Here is an 18,864-nt window from a genome sequence, read left to right on the forward strand (position 1 = left end):
CAGTCTTTCCCATTTACCACCATTTATTTAAATGGAACAACCCCCCCCCCCCCCCCAAGAGGGGCGGGGTCAGCATCATTTGGTCAAAGTACCTGGATGGGTTGCTCTTATCAACAGTGGAAGATAAACCTTTTTTCACCTTTTTTGAGGGTAGTTTTCAGGTCTGCTGCTACTGCCTTTCGGGACAGGTTTACTTTACTCTGTCTGCATGCCTTCTCCGCATACAGTATTTCCTTTAAATGCAGAAACCCGAAGGACATAGAGCATTATAAAAACAACATTACAGATTACACCGAGGAAAGCAGGGTTCATGTTTTTTTGTTGTTGTTGTTTTTTTTTAACATAACAAGGAACGCTGGAGAGAAGCACTCTGAAAATGAGGTTAAAGGCACTTCCAGCGGTAAGAATATGGACACAGGCCCTTATATATCCCTCTTTCACATTTACCTGCTTGTAAAGTTTTAAAACCAGCTGTCTGTTGCCAGCTAAATTCTAAAACTGTCCCGTCACGTATCTTTTGTCTGAACCGGGCTATAGTTTACGAAACCATGGATGAATTTGGAAACTGTTAAACTGTACAGCAAAAGCACCATCTGGAGTGCTGTTTGAATTGAATAGAGTCCTCAATTCATAACAAAAATTCAAAGAAGGAGATGGGTAAAGTTCAGCAGTGTTTCTCATTACTCGTCATCTTTTGTTATTGTTTTGATTGAGAGCCCCCTGGTGGTTGAATGTGCACTGCAGTGACAAAACATAGATGCCTGTTTCTTGTGATTATTAGGAGTGATTATTAGGAGCTCCTTTGTCATACTGTTTTCAAGAACTTGATGACTCCCTTGACAAAATACTGTCTTAAAAGTGTGTCTGCACGTGAATTAGTTTTTAGGAGTTTCTAAGAGGCAAACTGTAGGCTTGAGTGATGTCTCACCTGTCAATGAGGAGACCTCCTACCCTGCAGTGGAGCTGTCTGTACCATTACACACACCAGACTGAAATATGTCTATCACTTTGAATGGCAGGATGCTCACTCCAGAGAGAAAGACTCATGCCAGACCTCATAAACCTCCTCTACCCGCCATTGAACCCTCAACCAATGTAGCTTGTAATGGAGAGAACCAATGATCAGGATACAATATTGTCTCACTGGCTCAAGACATCTTTTCTGACATTTCATCTTTCACATTTGGTGCTTTTTATGTCTCCATGGTTTGTCTGTTATATGTCCACAGAGAGTTATACAAAGTTCAACTGAAGTGGAGCTTGAATTAGATGTACATCAGCCAAACAGGGTACAGAAAAGAGGGAGGGGACACACAATCCACAATAATGACTGATAATTATCGTCAGTATATTTACAATAAAACCAAAATAGACAGACAGTATTGGTCATGTTGAGAATCAGCCATGTGAGAAAACACTTAGGCCTAGCAAGTACTGCAGAAGCCTGTTTTTGTAGTTTTGAGGGAAAATTTCACACAATAGAACCATAAAACTGAGAGACTGATTATCCCAGGAGCCCTTCCCCTGTGTACTTCATGTTTCCAGCTTCACTTAAAAGTTTGGCACAGTCAGCCATTGGCCGGTCCATTACAAGAGTTCTTTCCTTCCTTCGATGCCATCCAGACAGGAGTGCTGCAGAAAGCCCACTGGTATCTGAAGGACACAACCCTTCTCTCACCTCAGAAGGACGATACAAGCCCTTCTGTCATCCTAAAGCTGAATCTTGATGCCACAAGACTTTTAACTTGCTGGAACCATGTAAGGAGCATTAATATACTGACCTCTGCTCTATTCTGGATGTAGCTGGACATCAGAATCAAATCACACACTGTGATCAGGAGACTGTGATCTGGGCAGAAACAGCAGTAGGAGGCTTTTACATTTGTTGGAAGCAGCATTTGTTGCTTTGTTGTCTGTGCTTACTTGTTTTTGATTTACTTTGCTGTGTCCATTTATGTCCAGTTCAGTGCATTCAATTTCACAAAAACAGTGTGCCTGCCATTAAAATTAATTCTGGCTTCTGTGTGGTGAAATCATCATACTAAGTTACAGACTCCTTGAACTTTCCTTTGTCTGAAGTCCATTATCTTTAAAGTCATGTGTGAAACCACATGTGACTTAGCCATTTTAAGACATCAGCCATCTTGATTCTATATTTCTGTCTGATGCCTTCGCCATGTTTTGTATTGATTTGTAAATTGCTTGTTTGTTGTTGTTTAGTTATAATAGGTTAATTAAGGAAAAAGGTTGGGAATGCTATACAGGACACTATGTGTGAGTTAAAATTTTCTTCTTAATCTTGATAAAATGACTTTGGAACATTTTTATAGACGTTCTTTTATGTGATGTCATCTTCTGTCTCTTGCTGTCTTCCCTGTTTTTGCTTGTTTTTTGTCTCTTAAATCTTTTACTTTTCCTTCAAATTTGACTGTAAAGCCTATATGCCTGTTCTTCTCTGCTTTGTATTTCATGCTTAGTTTGATTCTTATTGTGATATCTCCACTTCTCCTATTTGATTTTAAAGCTTTTACCCACACCATCTGATTTTACTGAGTCCACTTCTTTTTGCTGTTATATATGTTTGACCTTATTATTATCATTAATATGATTATGATTATTAATAATATCTTTCACTGTCAAGCATTTTAATTGTTGTATTATGACATTAACTTCTACTCATTTTAGTAATTTCTACTCTATTCTTAATGTTTTGATTTCTATTCCTTTCAGTCTCTTCAATAATATTTTGAAAGCTCTTACATTTCTGGTTCTTAGGTCTCTTTTTATGTAGTTGGGATCCTGTGGTGCCTGGATTGGTCTAGGTTATTCTGGGTTTTTATTCTCAGTCTTTACTTTTATTCTGGAATCTTACATACACTTCTGATCAAAATCTTGAGACCAGTTTAAAAATTGCAAGAATTTACATTTTACCCTGTAGGATCTTAAGAAGGTTCTAAGCAGTGCTTTAAAATGCAAAAATCAGAAATGGGAGTGAGACCAAAAAAAATGAGTAAGCAATTTATTGAAAAAAACTGTTAAACTGATCAAAAGTTTAAGACCACAGCCTTTAAAAGCCAAAATCTGTGCAAAAAATATGGATTCAATGTCATTTTCTGTCAGGTATTCACGCTGTCATGACCTCCTGATGGCAAAGGCAATAAAGCTTTCTGTCTTTAAACATGGTCAAACTGTTGAGCTGCAGAAGAAAGCCTCTCATAACGCACCATTGCTGCTGAGGTTGGACACAGTGAGACAGTCATTTTGAATTTCTTAAAAGATCCTGAGGGTTATGGAACAAAAAAGTCAAGTGGTAGACCCAAAAAGATTTCACCGGCACTGAGCCAGAGGATCCAATTGGCTGTCCGTCAAGACATGGGATGATCGTCAACTACTGCCCAGTAACCATCAGACGGCATCTGTGAGGGAAGGGCTTAAAAACAAAAAAACATCTCTAAATGCCTCATCTCCTTCAACACCACAGTATTGCCCGTTTGGACTTTGCAAGGGAGCATCAAAGATGGGACATTAAAAGGTGGAAGAAAGTTTTATTCTCTGATGAGAAAAAATGTAACCTTGACTGTCCTGATGGCTTCCAACATTACTGGCATGACAAGGAGATCCCACTTGAGATAGTTTCTACGCGGCACAGTGGAGGGGCCGCCATTATGATCTGGGGGTGCTTTTTCCTTCAGTGGAACAATGGCGCTTCAGGTTGTGCAGGGGCATCAAACGGTGGCTGGCTATGTGGAGATGTTGCAGCGGGCTTCCCCCATGACTGAGGGCCCTCTGTGTGGTAATGACTGGGATTTTCAACAGGACAAGGCTGCAGTTCACCTTAAATCCAGTGTTGTGACAGTACCCAGCATCACTCTCTGAGAGACACTTTATCTCCGGACACTAAGGGAACAGCACCGACCTCTATCACTGTCAAGACAGAGTACACCACACTCATACTGTAGTCTGAAGGTCACCTGAAATGCACCCTGGTAACAGCATCTGTGAGAACATGAACTCTGTTACACACATCTCTCTGTGTCCACTTGTAAATAATTTATGCAGATTTTTTAAAATTAGTTTGGTGTCAATAATTCATCACACATTTTACAGACTAAGTTATGTAACGAATGAGGCAAACCCCTGCAGCATTTGAGACTTGGTCACCAGAAGCACTGAAGCTGGGCCGCTCTATTGTTATCCTTTTTCCACAGTCGAGTCTCAACACTGCAGCTACTGACACAGAAAAGCTTTTAGATTCAGAAAAATACAAACCCTCATAGTAAGGCGAGGTAAGACGAGTTTATTTATAGAGCCCCATTCATACAAAGAACAATTCAAAATATTCTACAGAATGAGAAACAGAACTTAGATAGCATACATTGATGGATGAAGTATTCAACCAACAGATCATCCCAAACGTGCTGGATGGGGTTGAGGTTGGAGCTCTGCACAGGTCAGTAAACTTGTTCCACACTGAACTTGTCATGTCTTTATAGTCCGTGCTTTGTACACTGGGCACAGTCATGGTGGAATAGAAAAGGGCCCATATAGATATAGCTATAGCTCCACACATGTGTGGACTAGGCCTTAGGCTCACAGTTTGCCCCATCGGCACTTCGGCACTGTAGTGCTCCAACCTCCTGGTGGCCATCATCTGGGTCTGTCCATGGCCAGTGCCTCCTCCCTCCAGATATCTTCCCAGCTGATCACAGGAATGCCAGAGTCCTCCTGAAGAGAGGTCACGTTCCAAGCTAAAACTCAGCCACAGACTGTCTCAGTTTGAGCCGGAACAGTTGAGAATCTGTTGTTGACACCTCAGCACCACCAGCAACTTTCAGCCTGGGTTTGCTGCACAGCTATCCTGAGGGCTTTGCCTCATCTCCATATTTTGTGCAGTCTTTCTAATGGCTGCAGCATCAGAAGCACTCTCCTACATGGGTCTTTTAATCATAGGTGACCATGTGCGATGCAGTTTAAAGGCATGAGGGTGCAGACTTTACCCCAGTATATAAGACACAGCCCATTTTTTTTAGATGAAAAAAAACTTAATACACCAAATTTTACAGTAACCACTTTACTTGAATATGTATTTTGAGAATTTACTTTTACATATTAGAATAAATAAAAGCATGTAATTTATTATAGGCTCTGTAAATAACAGTGTATAGTTACTGTAAGTAACCAGCTCTGCAGTACTGGGTGCTGGGTGCTGGGTGCTTCATGTGTGGTAGCCTTCTATGTGCATGCTTTAAATGGTGAGAGTGTGCAGGTCATTCAGGTGGAACACAGTGTAACCTGATTATAGACAAAGAGGTTAGGCCACAGTCATGGCACTAATATACTTACTGGGCTCTAAATGGAGCCTAACCAGCTCCCACTGGAAAGCTGAGCAGTTGTTAAAAGCCAGTGAAGCTTGTTTGTTTGAAGTCTAAGCTGGAACATGTACTGCTGACAGAGCAAAACCAGGAGCTCAGTTTTCATAGTGGACACTTAAACAAATTACAGACGTGAAATCAAAGAGGATGTTTTCTTTGTGGTGGGGAAAATGGGAGAAGATGCACAAGAAAACCACTATGAATTTACCATGGATGGACATGGACATGAAAATGATGAAAAATATACTACAGTCCGACAAATGCAGCCTCAAGACCTCCATCATGGGTGCAAATTCTGACTGTGATATGTCAGTTTGATCTATGATCGTTGTGAAAGGCTTGTCCTTGAAGCAAACTGAAAAACACATTTAAAGCCATTTAAAGGAGCCCTCTGAGGATGGATTGTGTGACTTTCCTTCCTTGTTTGTTGAAAAAGAAAGGCTGATAGTGCTAAAATAGATTTTATTTGATGTTTTATTTCAAAGGTTGTCTCTTTTATGATCTTGTATTTTTGCTACCTTGGGCGATGAAAGGCATTTTAGAGTGTGACAACTTGGGGTCAGCAGGAACTGTGATATTTAAAAGAGGAAAGTTAGGATCTTTATTAGTCGAGTCTTTCACTGAACTTCATGTTTTGTTCTGCCTGTGGTTAATGAAAAGCATGACAGTTTTATTTATAAAGGAAAAAACCAAGCAATTCAATGTCTTTTTCAAAAGAAAAGCTCTATGAAAAGCAAAGAGCTAAAGATGAACCGTGTCATCAATTCCAAAAAAGTTGGGGCACTGTGTGATATTTAAATAAAAAGAAAGGCAATAATTTCCAACCCTCATAAAACCATACTTTATTCACAGCAGAACACAAAGAACATTTCAAAAGCTGAAACTTAGACATTTTATCATTTTATGAAAATTATTAGCTCGATGTGAATTTGATGGCAGCAACACATCAAAAAAGTAGGGACAGGGCAACAAAAGGCTGGAAAAGTAAGTGGTAATAATGAAAAACAGCTGGAGGAGCATTTTGCGACTAATTAGATTGACTGGCTTTTAAAGGAGCATTTTAGAGAGGCAGAGTCTCTCTCAAGTAAAGAGGGGCAGAGGTTCAGTAGTGTGCAAATATTGTGTCTTAGATTTGTGGAACAAATTCGTAAAAATGTTCCTCAATGTAGAATTGCAAAGACTTTAAATTCCACACTAGCTACAGTCCATAATATCATCAGAAGATTAATGTTTTCCCAGTACTATCATATAGTTCACCTTACTTACCCTTGTCACTGGTTTCAGGTTCTGTGTCCTGCCCTGTGATCATTGTCTGGGCTTTGTCTTCCCTACTCCTTGTGTATGTGTCTGATCATCTTGTGAACTTCTGTCAGTGTTACTTTTGAGTCTTCTTTTCCCGGTATGTTTCTCTCATGTTTTGCCTTTTGATTACCAAGTATTTTTCCTGCTGATTTTGCACTTTTTCCTGGCTTTTGATTGACCTCCTGATACTGAATTTTGGGCTAATTAAATGGGTTTTAGCTATTTGCCTTTTTCCCTTTTTTGGTCCTTTATTCTGGCAGTTGTTACAAATACTGGATGCTTGTGGTTTTCAGGCCCTCAGATGGCATTATATTAAAAACAGGCAAGGCTCTGTACTGGAAATCACTGCATGCACTCAGGAACACTTAAAGAAATCCTTGTCTGTCAACACAGTTTGCCATGCAATCCACAAAGCAGGTTACAGCTGTGTCATGCAAAGAAGACGACATATGTGAACACCACCTAAAAATGCTGCTGTCTTTTGGGACAAAGCTCATTCAAAGGCAGAACGGAAAACTGTTCCGTGGTCAGATGAATCCAAATTTAAGGATAAAAATTCTGTGTCCTGCTGACCACTGAGGAGAGAGACCATTCATCTTTTTAGCAGCACAGAGTTCTAATAACAGCATCTCTGATGGTATGGGGTTGCATTTGTGCCTATGGTGTGGGCAGCTTACACATCTGGAAAGGCACTATCAAAGCTGAAAAGTATATAGAGGTTTTAAAGCAACATATGCTCCCATCCAGACAACGTCTCTTTCAGGGAAGGCCTTGACTATTTTAGCAAGACAATGCTAAAACACATACCACATTCATCACAACAGCATGGCTTCACAGTAGAAGAGTCCGGGCCCTCAACAGTCAACAATCCAGACCTTTAATCGATAGAAAACATTAATGAAAAGTCCAGCAAAGACGACCCAGGACTGTTGAGGGGCTAGACTCTTGCAACATTCCTCCTCCATAAACTCTCTTCTCAGATGTTTACAGACTGTTGAGGAGGGGATGGTACACAGCGGTAAACATGGCCCTGTCCCTACTTTTTTTAGATGCGCTGCTATCAAATTCGAAATGAGCAAAAATGAGGAATGGTGGTTATACTTTTTGGTATATTTGTAGAGGTTTTAACTGTTTTTACATGAGTTTTATGGCTGCTTTTCCTCAGTTGTTATATTCTATTCAAGACTTCGGTTTTGTTTGTTACATTCCACTTCCATTAAAGTCTGATCGATGAAAGAATTTACTGTGAAACCTTTAAATACAATAAAATAATCACATGGAATAATCTGGTGAAGTATTTAAACAAAATATGCTACAAAACCCATACAGCCCCTGAAGTAATAAGCTGAAACAATGCCAGTCAGCACAGGTGGGTCTTTAAAAGCTTCATAAAACGTGGCGCTGACTCAGCCAGAGTGGCACTGACCTAGATTCACAGCCCTGGAGCTTACAGTCATCATCCGCCTTTGTCCTGAGCCTAGGAAACTTTTAACTGCATTTAGCTGCCACACATGAAGGGTAGGCATAGAACATGGTGCTTTAAATTTAGAATCAAATGATGGAGTATAAAACACTGCCAGGAGAATTTTTAACTTATTTTATTGTTATAGGCAAGAAGACAATGCAACATTTCTGGGACCAAATGCTGTTGTCATGCTGAAGTTGTAAACATTTACAGTGTTTCTGTCTGTTATAAACATCATTTTGTTGCATCAGTGTTTCCTATGCCGTTACCTTTACTTCCAGACTTGCACTCATAAAGTTGTAGTTCTGTAGCTGCATGATAGCTCAGGTTTATTAAGTCTCCACACCAGGAATAGGTGGACCCAAAGGCATTATGTTTTCAGGTTGTTGGTACACCTGTGTATGTACATTCATCCAAGGCATTACTGTGAGGACAATATCTTAAGAAAGCTGTAATGGATTTTCTTCCAACTTTGTCCAAATATCCACTCTATTAAGGAGCTCTTTAGAATTGCTAAGCTAGTGGAAGAAAATGGATTAAAAAATGTATAAAAAGATATTCAACATCAGAGTTACTGGTGTAAATGTAATCTTTAAAGACCTCTGAAAGGTGCCCAAGTTCAAGGCATGCTAGACAAACCTCCATAAGAGTTAGGAAGGCATGGATAGCATCATTGAAAAAGCAAAATGGAAGGACTTCCAGCATGGAACAACACTAGGTTAAAACCTAGTGTATGGCTTACCACAACTATCTGGGATGCCTGTTGTAATGGTTAGAGGAGTAGCCACGCCTACCCCCCCAAACAAGGTACCCACAGCGTTATAGACAGAGCAGTAACCTGACACACCACACAGATTGTTTCATATTTTTAGCACATGTATTTCATATTAATCTGGGAAAGCTCCCATAGAGAGTAATTAGGGAGGGCAGGTCTTTGAAAAAAATTCTTGAAGGTGATTGGAGGAACATTCTGTCTGTCACATTTATGACGGGCCAACCAGAGCAACAAGAAAAATGATGTTTTGCACATGCGCTATCGCCGAGCTACCAGGCCACTGCTGCTGTAGATCTTAACTCTCTTGACCCACCATTGGACTTTCATTGTCTGACAGTTAAATACCTCACCAGGACATACTGTATAATCACCAGGTGTAAGCTCTACATTTTCAGTCTTTCTTACCATAATCTGGGTTTAAAACTTGTAAGTAAACTGTCTGAAAAAGCTGAAAGAAAACTCCAAAAGTGCAAGTAAACAGAAAACTGTACAAGTGTAATTTGTTGTCTGGCCTTTGCCGGCCTGCAGAGCCATAAATCTCTGACGACTTGATAACCTTATCTCAAACTGGATTCCTCTTTGTTTGAAGAGATCCTGAAGGCTGTTGTTATGGAAGAGGATGTGTTTTCAAATGGTTATGAATCGTTTTCCAATAAGCCTCCGGTGGCAAAGACGTGATTGATCACAGTGTCTGAGTGCAGCAGAACAGGATGCAGAGTCAGAGAGCAACAACAGATCTGAGCTCGTTTAATGAGAACGAAAAGAAAACAGTTTAATAAAAGAGAAGCTGTGTGGGATCAGGAGCAGACATCTAGGGATTTAAATACATGCACCCTACTGTACAGACAGATCTGATTAGATTATTGAAAAAAAGATATGCAGAAGGATACAAGAGGGTTCCTACTTTCCTTGAAACAACCATGGTACCAGTGTTATTTAGAAGATTTATCTTTTACACCCTCATAGAGAATTAAAGAGATAAATCTTCACCTTTCCTTCTTTATTCTGCAGAGATGATGCCAGTCAGTCATTGTTTTAGATCATGCATTGCTCTAAATGTCCCAAAGTTCACATATGATCTGATTTTATCCATGCATGTTGTTACAAATGAGCTCTGTTATGAGTAAACAACATGTGTATTCAAAGCAGGCCTAATATCCCTGAAATGGTGCAAATCAGGCACAATGTTGGACTCTTAAGAAAGAGTCAGATGTGGCTTGCAGGTGAAAGAACTGTAGATCTGTCCAATAAGGTCAAGGGGTTTGTGCTGACGTTCAGCTAGGAGGTCAGGGGTTAAGCCAGGGATCAAATCCCGCCCAATCCCAGAGCCCAGATGTTCAAAAGAAATCCAGGATGATTAAAAATTTAGGATAGCATCAGATCCTGGAATGAGGTCCAGCCCTTTAAACATCACAGATAATTGTAAAAACATTTTCAAATTTCAGTGGCTGCATATTGCTGCAAAATATGCTGGGATGTTTTTTAATCTCCATGGGAAGTCCTGCCAACTGTAGGGAATGCTCCAAAAATCCCAGGAAATTTAGAGGAAAGTTTAAAAGGTTTCCGGAAATTATCCATTGATTCCTTAAAAAATTTCCAAAAATGAAATTAGCCAGGAATTTTGTAGGCAATTTTTTCAGAGTTTAGAGATTTCAATAGGATTTTTCTTGGGGATTTTAAGGAATTATAGCTGAAATTTTCAGAAACTCCTGCAGGATTTTTCAGGACCTTTCCTGTGAGTTATTGACACTTACACAAGAAATTCTGAGCATTCATGCTTGTTTTCAGTAACTTTCCCAGGATTTTTCCTGTCACAGGATTTTTCAGGAAGCGTCTTTTAATTTTGGGACACTGTCAAAGGGATTTTAAGAATTTTCCCCAGAGAATTTACAAATATTTTTTCTTTTAACTTTTCCAGGTATTTTGGAAACTCCCCAGGAGATTTTTGTTAATTTTATGCAAACATTTTCATGAATTTCCTCTTGAATTTTCATAAGCTGTCACGGGATTCTTTTTTAAAAAATTGATGTTTATTATAAAATTTATCAAATTTGGCCATGCAGTGAGTAGGAAGATAAGTCAGATTGAAGACTTTCAGGTGTCTATCCTCAGCAATTCCAAGGAAAGTATAAAAAAAAATCTGGAGTACATCTTTTTTTACATCTCCAAATTTTAGGGTTAGGGTTAACGATAAAATTTTTGTTAATTTTCACACTGAATTTTGTTAAACTATCTCAGATTTTTTCTTTTTCTTTTCCTTTTTTTTTTTTTTGGAAAACTGATATTTAAAATAAGACACTGTTAAATTTGGGGAATGCAGTGACTGAGTAGATGGGTCACATAAGCCAAACCCTGACCCTAATCACAGTAATGGTTAAAAAAAAAAAAAAATTGTAACATCATTAAAAATTTCAGGGTAAATTCCTGAAAACTTGACGGGAAGTCCTTAACAAGGTAGTGCTTTATTTAAAAAAAAAAAATGCTGAGTGGTTCTGAAAGTTCCTGGCAATTTTCCAAAGATATAATCAACTAGGAATATTTGTGGATTTTTCTTTTTTTTTTTTTTTTTTTTCCAGAAAATTTAGTTGTAATTTGGAAATTTCAGTAATTTTCTCAGGAATATTTCAGGAATTTTTGTGTAAATATCCCAGAGACTATCTCTTTAATATTCAGTAACTGTTACAGTTTTCCTTTGAATGATTTCCTCTGAATTTTGGACACTTTCAAAGGGATTTTCTAAACCCTTCATGATTTGTTTCCTGTGGAAGTTCCAAGCAGTTTCCCTTGAATTTTCATAAATGTAATGGGATCTTTCTGTAACTTTGTTTGAAATTTCAGAAGCTCTTATAGGAATTTTCAACATCATTCCCCAAGGATTTTTTGTGAACACACACCAAAATTTTCATGATTTATTCTTGGTTTATTCTTTAACTGTTTCAGGACTTGTCCAGGAACTTTCCTAGAAATCTGGAAACTTTCCCTAAATCTTCAGAACTTCTTCCTTTATCTAACATTAACGGCAGTTGTGGTAAGATCTAAATTTCCCATTGGTTTTAAATCGAAGCATATGTAATATCTCACGTGATAGTCAACTGAAACATTCTTAAAGTTAACCACATTGAATGATAGTGGATAGAGCATCATTTCTTTGCTACAGCCAAACGTTTGTATATCTCTCTGACTGTGGGTCTAATCTGTATGCTGTTCAAATAGGTTATATCCCCCAAACCAAACATCCTGACTCTTGTAAAAGAAAACTTTTGAAAGTGTCAGAGATAATTCTGCTGTTCTGTCTTTGTGAATTGCTATTTCCGTCTCTTCTCTGAGTCATCACCTCATTTCTCCATAATAAAAGGCAGATAGATAAGGACAAGCGGCCCACTACTTTGTGGAAAAGCTTACCTGTCAGCAGTAAAGGTGAGGAGCCCACACTCTTTGAATTTCATTTTACTCCAATCACTCATTGTAAAACTGCATGTAGAGGTTCTGCTTTATTTTGCCTACCTTAATCTCTGCATGTCATCTTCATTTTCTCCTCTTTTCATTTCATGCAGAGTTTAAGTGTGTCTGAAAGCCTCTCAGGGGTTTCTCTGTCTCATCTCATCTCTGCAGATTGCATCTGGGGAGTTTTAGCAAAATGTGGCTGAAAAATTAAACATCCGCAAAATAATGGCTGCTATGAGGGTACAATTCACTCTAGAATCCTATAGTAACATCTGCTCTGGGTGTATTTTTGTTGAAGGAAAAATACTTTTTTTCCAAAGACAGGATACTTGGAGGACTTAGAATGTCAAAATGTGATTATTAATGACAGATTAGCGAATTAATGGAAGTCCAGTTAAATATTAACCTTACAAAGCAGATGGATATATCCATTTCCGTGTTTCTCACTTTTAAATCCATCTTGCAAAGCTCCCGTCTGAACTGTTTGGGCCTGGTTAGAAAGTGACAGGACCTATCAGCGGTGAAGGGCAGTACTTTCGGGCGCAGCAGAGTCGTGATGTAAGCAAGCAGGAACAAAACACTGGTGCAATTATGGCAGAAGACATTAGCGTGGATGCTGCTAAAGCGCCAGTTTTATCAGAACTTGACAACATTTCTTCGTTAAAAGAACAGAGAACAGCATTGAGCTGTTTATGTTAAAAAATGACAGAAGTCGTGTACTGATGTGAACAGTTGCCATGGTTCGTATTATCCACTTCTTTATGGAGTTTAGTCCTTCAGTATGGGTGCAGGCGCAACTTGTTCGCAGCTTTGTCACGTGTTTTGTTGCTCTGATTGGCCTGTAAAGATGTGACAGACAGAACGTTCATCCAATCAATCACACTCTGAGTGTTTTTTCAAAGGCTCTGCCCTTTCCCAAATGCTGTTAGTGGTTTTCCATCTGGCGTGTCACGTTAGTGAAATATTCCATCAGTGATATGCTTTAAACTGTCTACAATCTATGTTTTTCTGTCATTGCTACCTTTTCTGGCACCTTTCTTCCTTTTAAATGATCCATTGACCACTGTGGCTGATAGATTTGACAAAATCTATCTACCTCACAATGAACAAAAAAACAGCATTTAACTGACTGTTAACTTTCAAAAAAGGCAGTGACATCAGCTAACAACAGACTGTACTGAGATGAACTGCTCTGTGATTTTATATTGTAGTGTTAGAGGGGCGGGGTCATTTCCCACTGTGGGCTCGTGACATCATGATCCTATATATTGGCCCCACCCAAATTAAATCCAGCCAGGAAAGAGGTGAAAAACTTTCTAACAGTCTGATTCCATAATTCAGTCACATGTAGATCTCAGTGTTTTCAGATGTTTACAGCAACCATATTCAAACATATCTCGTGTGTTGAGACAAAAACTTTGGATTTCACTTAACAGGTATTTAAATGATATTGCGTCACATCACGTCATGTTGCACCCCATCATGTCATTTGATGTACCTAAAGTACCACCACCCCTACCACAAACCGGTGGCACCATGTCACCAGTCCAACTCCCCACCAAACACCGCTGGGCCAGGCGCTCAATACAAGAAGCGAGAGTCCGCTTGGGGGCTTGCTTCCCCACCTCAAATGGTTTAGTGAAAAAATGCTAAGAGTGGTGGTATTTCACCTGCAGCCAAGGCCTCCCCTTATTCTACACCTTGATGGCATCAAATTTCTTCTTCTCTGCAATCAAATAGAGCTGCCATTCAGCAGCTGAGTTGTACAACACAGTTGTTCTCTCAAGAAGACACTGCCTGCCACCATCAGCTACACATGGAAGCAGAGGTACGACTTGCACCTGGCTGCTGCCAGTATGGGTTTGTTCATAGAAAATATGACAGCGATCATTTTGACATGCATCAGACAGCACCAGTATGTTTTGGGCTTAAGGCGTCCACTATACATAGCCGGCTTATTATATGCCGGCCGCGCTTCTGATTTCCATATTTCCATAATGTTTCATACAGAAGACATGCAGACCAAGATTACAATAGTTATGGATTTTTCATTAGTTTGTATTTTTATTTTGTTTTCACTTTCTGTGTTCGATTTCAGTTTAGTTTATATTAGTTTTGACTGCTGGTTTGTTAGTTTAGTTTAGTTTTGATTTTACAAAAATGCTTTGTTTTAGTTTAGTTTTTATTAGTTTTAATGTTAGTTTTATTTTTTTATAGATAGATGTCAGGGCTGAGTTAGCGTCATGCATTTTTAAAGACAAATTCAAACAGACTACTCTTCACTTATATTTCTAATTACTTAATGATGATGTTTGAATACAACTCCAGACATAAAACTACCACTTTGTGAAGTCTTAACCAGTCAGATCAGGCAATTTTACACTCCCCAGACTTGGGTGTAGGTGCCAGTCAGTATGGTTGTGTCAACAACTAAAACTAAGGATATTTTGTCCCCATTTTTATTTCATTTTAGTTAGTTTTGTAAACACACCGTACAGTTTCAGTTATTTTTCGTTGTCTTTTGGTAAAGCTTAGTTTTTATTCAGTTTCAGTAAACTAAAATGATTTTGGAATTTTTGTTTTAGTTATTTAGTTAGTTTTAGTTAACTGAACGCTGGACTACACTGGTTTTGAATTAAAAATAAGCAGCTATAAACACAGGCCCTAACTCTACCATGCAACAGGAAATCCATATAGCAACAACATCCAGAAGCACTATCATCTTTTCCTGGAGATTTCGCTGGATTGTGAAATAAAGTCGGGGTGTTATCTTTTTACCTTTTATATTATGTTACAGTATTTTATTCTTTGTCATTGTTATGTATTGCCAGCATTTTTCCTTTGAACTATTTCTTTGAGAGTCCAGTGCAGTATGTGTGGGTTATGTGGTTGCATTTTTTGTTCTAGTCTATTACATGTTATTCATTGGCAGCTTCATCTGTGCAGCTCTTGGAGTCCAGGACAAATTTCCCTATTGGGGGCAATAAAGTGTATCGTATCGTATCGTATTGTACCACATCGTATCGTACTGCATCGTATGGTATCGTACCGTACCGTACCGTACCATACCCTACCATATCGTACCGTATCATAGTGTATCGCATCATATCTATTGCATCGCATCGTATCGTCTTCTCTGGGTCTGAGCTCGTCTGAGATGGACTGACCTAAAGTGGAATAGTGTGCTGTGGTCTGATGAGTTAACATTTCATATTTTTGGGGGGACATAATGGCTATTGATTCCTCTGGGCTAAAGAGGAGAAAGACCCTCCAGACTTTTAAAGATGTAAAGTTAAAAAAATCCTGCATCTGTGATAGGGTGTGGGTGGTGGTGTACCAAAAAGTTGCCTATTTCTCTTAAACAATAAAAAAGATTAACAACTTAATTGTCACATGTCTTGTTTTTGTGCTTTATTCATTTAAAACTGGTTGAAAATGTTTGCAGTTTTGCTTTAACTCACATTTTACACAACTTCCCAACTTTTTGGGGGGTGCAGTATATAATGATAGCACATTTTAAGTCATTTTATACACTAAACTTTCCAAAATTAAATGTGGTTAAAGGAATCATACTTTGACTTTGAATTTAAATGATTCAGACTGGCTTTTGTCATGAGATGAAATCACCATCAGCGCTATCATTTCCTCAGTAGGTCTACTGTCGAGATAATGTTTTCCACACTGTTATATGGGCAGGCCTGTGTTTATCTACCCATCATGCCTCACTCTCTGCAGGGGGACACACTATCACTATTCCTGTCCGTGTCAAAAGCGCCGATCTGCACCATTAACTGGAATGTCAAAAATCAAGAGTATGTCATGGAGCCCGTCCTGAACAAAATATGCAGTTATCGCCACTGGAGCGTGGGCTTGACACTTGGCACTCCTGCACACACATCTCCACTTCATGGACACATGCACTGCTGCTGTCCCGTGGAGCCTGAGGTTGCCGTTAACCTTGCACAAGCACTGACAGTTTGGTTCCCTCAAGTGTTGCGTTGAAACTGTCATCATTCACCAGTTCATTCAGTGAAGCAGCGAGCTAAAGCATAGTTTTCTTTGAGCTGCGTTCACTCATTCAACCGTATTGCTGTGGCATCCTAAGAACTGTGTCTCCTTTGTTTTGTTTGCTGCCCCCTTTCTAAAAGAATTCATGTTTTGTTTTTGCAGCATTGTTCTTTGTGGGTGTGAAATATGTGATAATTCCTTCCCAGTCCAGCCACCCATCCCTCTGACAATGATCATTAAAGATGCATTGAAGCAAAGGACAACCTCTCTTTCACACTATCACACATCCCCCGTCTCTGAAACTTGGCTGTGGTTTGGATTCCGTCAGTTTTTCGTGCCTGCTTAGCTCTTTTGTTGTTGTTCTTTTTATGTGTCCATGCACCCACACCGACCCTGGCGTGCCGTCAAACCCCACAGTGATAATGGCACTGTACACCACAACATAGCCACTAATTCACTCACTGAGGGGTGTCCTGTAAATCAGACATCCTCTCAGCCTGGTCCAGGCTGTAGAGAGAAAGGGTGACGCCGATGGCAGCTCAAGGACCAGCCGATGGACACAGCTGCAGGCAGTCCACACTCAGCAAAATACATTGCTGTCTTTATGGTTGAACTTTGCACATGGATAGATTACCTGTCAGGGAAAAGCTCACTTTGGTACGTGGGCTGATAGTGTCACAGTGAAGACTAACTGCCGGCTAAGCTCTTCTTCAATACGCTGAAATACCAAGGGATGAGAAATCCCTCTTTTTAAAGACAGAGTTGGTAGAGTCAGCGACTGTCCAATATTTTCATGAATTATAGTTCAATTTGTGGCGATTGATCCTGGATGCTGCAGCCATCTTGTTTTTCTTCCTTTGGAGAAAAAAGTGACCATATTTGTGAGAGAGTAAAGCTGAAAGGAGTGAGGATGGTAAATGCCAGGTTATCTGTAAAGCTAGAGCTGGTTCAGTTGGCTACCTAAAAAATGTATTTAAAATACTTTTAATGCAACTGGTTGCAAGCTAGTGATATGAGAAAATAAGATATAGTGCTTTTAAGAAATTGTCAAACACCCTTCACCTTTTTTAATTTTGTTCATTTTATTTTGCTCTATTCAGCTTCCCCTCAAACCTGACCATTCTCCCATTCCCTTCTGTTGAAAAACATCCTCACAGCATGATGCTGCCACCACCATGCTTCACTGTTAGGATAATGTTTGGCAGGTGATAAGCAGCACCTATTTAGGCCAAACAGTTCAATCGTGGTTCTTGGAATCTTGTTTCATCATAGTCTGAGAGCTTTTTTGCAAACGCCAAGTGGGCTTTCATGTGTTTTTCACTGACAAGAGGCTTTTGTCTAGCCACTCTGCCATAAAGCAGTGAAGGACTGCAGTGATGCTTGTCCTTCTTGTCCTTTCTCCTCACTACAGGGGCATAGCTGGGGATTTTAGGCCCTCAGAAAGAAAATTAGACAGGGTCCCCCAGTTGGCCAAACAATGTTGCAATATTTTTACTGTGGTTAAATTCAGTTCTGTGTATTATTAGGCATTTCCATTTCAAGTCACACTCCTTGTGTGGAATACTTTTTTCATGTTCTGGTGTTTTCTGTACAGTTTTTGCCATTTAATTTTCACTAGCTTTAATCCACTTTTGCTCTAGTGCACTTTGTATCTATATCAGTGAGCTTCTCTGTCCATAATTGTGGGTTGACTGGCAAAAATGAATCTGTATTGACCTTATTTTCCTTTCCTCCATCATCCTCAGCTTTCTCTCTGTGCTTGCTGGCCTGTCCTCCACCACCCTCATCTTGCTCTCTGTCCCTGCTTTCTCCTCCTCCTCCACCACCCTCATCTTGCTCTCTGTCCCTGCTTTCTTCTCCTCCACCATCCTCATCTTGCTCCCTGTCCCTGCTTTCTTCTCCTCCATCACCCTCATCTTGCTCTCTGTCCCTGCCTTCTTCTCCTCCACCATCCTCACCTTGCTCCCTTTCCCTGCTTTCTTCTTTTCCACCATCTTCATCCTGCTCCCCGTCCCTGCTTTCTTCACTTACGTGCACTTACCTTTCTTTGAAAAGGACCTTTCGAGGAGCTGTTTCCCCTCATTCTATCTCCTTTCTCTTTCTCTTTCACTTTTCTTTTTGGCAACTGATTTAAAGTGTTAAAGCAGCATCACTCCTCCAATTTACAGTCACATTTCTCCTCCTCCAGGCTCTGCTCTGCTGCTAGGGTTGGACTATACCATTTGGACATTTGGTATTTCGAATTTTCATCTTACTGTATTTGATACACATTTCTGTCCATTGGCCAAATCGTTTATCACTTTTGATTCAATGATGACACTAAGAAAATAAGTATAAATTAAACAAAAACAAATGCTTTTCATTCCAGGCTTCTCATTAGCTCAGGCAATCAGTTTGCAAAAAAGTAACATTTTTTTCAAAAGAAAAATCAGTCCCTCTGAAAACTGATTTTTTTTCTAGTGCTACAATAGTCTTTTTAATACTGTGTGCACATTTTC

Source organism: Cheilinus undulatus, linkage group 15, assembly GCF_018320785.1.
Source record: "Cheilinus undulatus linkage group 15, ASM1832078v1, whole genome shotgun sequence".
NCBI lineage: Eukaryota > Metazoa > Chordata > Actinopteri > Labriformes > Labridae > Cheilinus > Cheilinus undulatus.